Source organism: Rhincodon typus, chromosome 29 (assembly GCF_021869965.1).
Source record: "Rhincodon typus isolate 14 chromosome 29, sRhiTyp1.1, whole genome shotgun sequence".
Classification (NCBI taxonomy): Eukaryota; Metazoa; Chordata; class Chondrichthyes; order Orectolobiformes; family Rhincodontidae; genus Rhincodon; species Rhincodon typus.
In genome coordinates, this window is record NC_063360.1 from 18,302,028 (window position 1) to 18,307,729 (window position 5,702).

Consider the following 5,702-nt stretch of genomic DNA (forward strand, 5'->3'; position numbering starts at 1 on the left):
TCCTGGATGGTGGCAAGTTTCTTGAGTGTTGTTGGAGCTGTACTTTTTTTTTTGCAAGTGGTGAGTATTCCATCATACTCCTTGTAGATGATAGATGGGCTTTGGGGACTCAGGACTTATTACTTGATGTAATATTCCTAGCCTTTAACTGGGTGAGATGCTTATTTGGAGAGCTAGTGCTAACATGAGCTGAATAGTTCCCACTGCACTTTATGAATTCTGTGACATTTCTTCAGGAGTTCAGTTGACTAACAGACTAGGAAAATATTTGGCAGACTGACCAAGATAAATTTTGACTCTAGTTTTTTTTGTGTGTGATAATAGTGGGACAGGTATTGATTCTGAGAGATTGGAAGGAAGCAACACTTGTAGACAGCTGCAAACACAATGTGATAGCAGTTTTTGTTTCTCACGAATGGAATGATTCTGAATGTGAAGTCAAGGGATGTCCTGACTCAATAATATAGCAAAGTGTGATTCACTGAAGGAAGAAAATTTTCCTGTTTTTTTTAACCTTGCAGATGGTTCATACCTTAACACTGCATTGGCTGGATGTCTGGTTTGAAATGCTGAGTGTTGCCAACAATGCAGGCCTGATTCCTGCGTCAGCTGAGATTACCATGAAGGAACCACCTTCTCAACCTTGGCCTGAGGCCTGGTAATCCTCAGGTTAAGCTTTCCACCAGTCATCTCTCTAGTGAGACAGCAGCCTTCTGGTTCTCTGGGACTATGGTGACTTTACCTATACCTTACTTTAACATTTAACCTACATTGCTGTTATGACCAGAACCCATTCAAGGTGCTTCAATTTGTTACAGTTCCTGATGGGATACCGAAGCTACTACTATGTTGTCTCAATATTATTTCTGTCTATGTAGGCCGAGTCACTCAAGGCCTTCTAAAAGGATGAAAGAAATCAGAGCGTAGAGTGTCTAGGGGTTGCATGCCTCAAAGAACTTACTGCTTCACACAATGTGCACTGTAACATCAGTGTGTCTCATGTTTTTAATCCATTGTTTCCAAAGCAGCAGTGGGAGCATTCTGGATAAATGTTTGTGCTGTGTTAATAGTCTATGTAACTGAACTCTCCACTGCTGATACTGCTAATGTTATCAAAATGGTACATGTGTACAACTGGTACTCCATGACATCATTCATGAGATGCCAGCACATAAATAGGCATTGAATCCTCCCACTAACTACCCAAGTTGCTCTTTAATCCGGTATGTATGGAGGCAAATGGTTCCACAGTATCCAATACTGCCCTAGCAGTTAGAAGATAAGCTTAGTAAAGCATGTGTGTCTGTTAATGTGAGAACACAGCATATTAACCTACAACATTTAACATCTAGTTTGGAGAAACTGAGTTCATGTTTAGAGTCAGATATGATGCTGCTTTGGAGGTCCAAATTTCAATATGAAACATTCCCTCTGTTTCTCTCCCTAAAGATGCTGTCAGACCTGCTGAGTTTTCCAGCACTTCCTGTTTTTATTTCCGAGTTCCAACATCCAAAATATTTTGCTTTTATTCCAGTTGGCATCGTTTTTTTTCTGCAAGTCCATTCATTTCTAGTCTTATTCAGCGTTTTGTGTCGTAATGCATGTTTCTTCAAGGTGGAAAGGGTGGTGGGGAGATGCTAATAGGTTGTGTTAGCATCAGGAAGTTATCTGCTACCTTACTACCACCACATGAATTAAGCTCTGCCTCTCCTCCAATTGAGACCCTCAAATAGTCAATTAATGATCACATAGGGGGCTCTTCTCACCAGTACCATTCCCAGCAGATGAAAACATTGGCAGCTTGCTTGCTCACAGTAGTCTGTTTGCTATTGACAGGACTCAATTGAACCCTAATCTGAGGATGATTGATGACAGGTGGATGAAGGTGGCCACTGAAGCATCTCCTATCCATTCTTTTATCACCCACAAAACAACAATTTCCTCAAAACATTACCTAGCCAGCCTGCTGTTTGAGGTCGCTGGGTATTGTTGTGCTGCCTGCAGCTTAGACATCAAATGTGGTGCCATGGCTCACAGGTGCTGCTGATCTTTAGCTGGCAGCTTCAGGTGGGACAGGACATTGCTTTCCCAGGAAGTGATTCAGCAAGAAATCCCACCAGTTGACCTTGTAGGTACCTGATAGGTACAGGTTCCAATGGACTTCCTGTTACACCATATCAGGGGGTGGCGTTGATGAGGGGGAGATGGTGGTTCAGTTGCCCTGTATCCTTCTGTACCTGTCACTACCCAAAAAAAGTAATATCCTACCCTTGGGCTCTTCACTGTGCCGTGTCTGCTCCATGTTGCAAGCAATCATTGGTGTTTAGGTGCATAATTATCTTTGCTATGGCAAGTGGTCCATTTGGGCTCTCCTTGCTTTGTGGAAACAATAGCTATTACTTTCTGAATGCAGTAGCCATATAATTTGACCATTATAAATATCACAAACCCCTTGGATACAGTGATTGTATATGGGTATATTAATTTGTTATTGTAGCAATCAAAATTCTTATGGTATTACATTCCCTACATGGCATGTGTAATACCATTTGCTAACCCTGCTATCTAACTTCCAATCCTTGCTAGGGTTGTTTTGAGTCAGTACAGCATGGTTAGTATATATTTTAAGAAACTGCTACTTCCCTTCATGCCCAAGTAGGCCATGTGCTACTATCTAAAATTAAAGTGCTTGTGACACTTTTGTCATTTTTAAGTCAACGTTTCCGGAGTGCATACCCAGCTCTCTGAAAGGAGGAATAGAGTTCACTGTTATGATATTTTGACTTGCTCGCCGTGGATACAATATTAAGAGTGCTTTCCCATCATAACAAAACAATGCTTGTGGTATGGAATCTACAAGTTACTACCATTTATAAATCAATGGCATTAAACAAGGACACTTTTGTATACTGTTTCTCCTTTAGCTACAAAAACCTTTGGTTTGTTTTTTGGATTCAATAACTGTTCATCTTGTAACAATAAAGTGGCTTTTAAGCTGTTTTGAAGCATGGTTGTGATGATGTGCTTTACTTAAAGCAGACACATATCAAGGTGCACAGAATGAGGGAGAAAAGTGGAAAATTCAAGGATTTGGAGTTGAGTGCAAAAACTGAAATAACCCAGAAAACTGCAGAGAATATAACTCACTCATCTTCACACTTCCCCATCATACCACACCCCCAGGAGTCTGGTTTACAGCTCTTCATTTTTTTTATCGTCAATAGTAAAATAATTTTTGCAAGGGCACATGTCAAAGCTCTCTTGTGCCTTTTTGATGCGTTGAATCATTGGCCACTTATGAAATAGACTTGCTGTCAAGTCAGATTTCAGTTGAGAACACTACATACATCTCACAAGCATATCCATAATGATGTTAAGTCATCTCCAGTCATTGAAGGCTGTTTGAAAACTCATCAGAATTCAAAATTGTCCATCAGTGCTGTACCAGTAAGTCATGTGCTTTCCGCTAAGAACCTTTACTCTTCATTTTTGTTACTCTAAAAGAAAATGTGGCTGACATGAGAAGTGGAACAACTCAAGAATAATATTGGCATGCACTTTGTTGGTCTGCACTTGGATTTTGACAATTTTCCTCAACTCTGGCAGGAGACTAGGGGTATTCAGAGAAAATGGTGCAGACCCTGTTGCGTAAAGCATTGAACATTTTCACATGCTTCAAAGATGCTTTGTAAGGGTTAAAACCTCTATAATCTGCATACAAGACAAATGTCATTGAGGGTATAGCAATAAGCAGGAATTGGTCTGATCAGGACACGACTTAAGTGTGCAAGTTATTGACTGTTTTGAGGCATTCTGGCCTCCACATAGATGGATGTTTGCCCCACTGTGGAAGCAATCTGAACTCATCAAAGAAAAGGATAATATTTATTTTTGGACTGCATGGAACAGGTGGATGCTGGGGATGCAAATTCAGCAGGGTCAGGACTGAAGGACAATTTGCGGGCACAATTCACATATTTCTGCTGGAATTACTTTGTCACTTTATTGCATTTTTAGGAAGTAGCGTGTCCACGCTGTGCAGTACTACAAAACAACTTCATTATTGACAGTTTGCATATTGATTTTGCCAGCCCTGGAGGTTCAGGCTGTGCACAAACAATGGCAAATGTTCTTTCTTCATACAAGCTGCAAGGAGGTTCAATAATTAGACTCAGTTGTGCTCTGTCCCTTTGCTGTTATCTCAAATTCGTTATGAAAAGTCAGAGCACAACAATTGCATTTTCTCATCATGCCTGAGCAGGACAGGGGAGGCGATGGCCTAATGGTGTTATTGCTAAACTATGAATGTGGAGACCCTGGTAAAGTTCAGTGAACCTGGTTTGCCATCCAGCCAGGGCAGATGTTCGAATTCGAATTCAACGTATAAAGAAACATCGGAAATTAAGAGTTTAATAGTGACCATGAGACCACTGTCAGCTGTTGATAAGAAACCCAACTGGCTCATTATTGTCCTTTCGGAAGGGCAACTGCTGTCCTTGCCCAGCCTACACGTTACTCCAGACCCACAGCAATACAAATGGCTCTTCATTGCATTCTGGGATGGACAGAAGGATCACTGGACTCAAAATATTAACTCTGTTTTTCTCTCCACAGATGCTGCCAAACATGCTGAGTTTCTCCAGCATTTTCTAGTCTTGCTTCAGATTTCTGGGATCCGCAGTTCTTTATTTTAATTTTAGTGTTTCAGAAATAAAGTCTGGCTGTTTCAATTTCCGGGACCGCGTTTAAATTCTTCCAAATAAATTCCTCCCAGTTCTGACTGGAAAATTGTATGACCCAGAGACCACCTGCTGAGACCTGGTATCTGTGGTTGGATATAAAGTCAGCTTCTATCCATTGAAGATTATTAACTGAGACTACACAAGTTCATGATATGTGCTCCTGCTGTGTGCTAAGAATACAGAAACAGAATTTTAGCCCATTAGTTGTCTAGCAATAAGTCATAACACATCTATGAAAAGATTTAAAAGAAACCTCTTCCACAGTCAGGCCTGGGAATTTGATGTTAAATTGACCTGGTTTGCAAGCATACTAATATTGCAATGCTGTTCCTCCTTATGACAAACACAGTAACACATGAACTAGATCAATGTCTTCAACAGGTCACCTGGAAGGAGGCATTTGACTAACCATTCAAGTCAATGAACCATAATGTTTGCATCTACACTGCCATCAGATGGTGGGCAGCATTGTCTACTTGAGGAATACTTCCAGCAGCAGGAGTTTTGCACTTCTGCCTTGACAACATTCTAGAAGCAAAATTATCCTGTGTAGGGTTAATGTACGATTTTATGCTCTTAACTTGAGTGGAAAAGCTAACAAAGTGGTTAAGCACAGAGTCTCAAAGCACACAAAGGAAAATCAGGGCTTTTGAGTACATTTCACAAAAGACCAAAGAAATTACATGACTAATTGACCAATAATATGTACAAGTGCTGACCACGCCAGATGCAAAGGGCATGTCAACAAGTAAGTGGAACAATGGGAGCAACTTGAGTGTCACTTTTCATAGCATGGTTGTGATCTCTTTGGTCATGGTATAACATTCCTTGGACAGGATTTCTTTCAATGGGATGACCTAAATTCCAAATATGGAAACCACTAACATAGGGTCCATTTAAAAGACTCAAAATATTCAGTAATCATTGACACAGACTGAAACCCAATCTGTCCTGTATTTT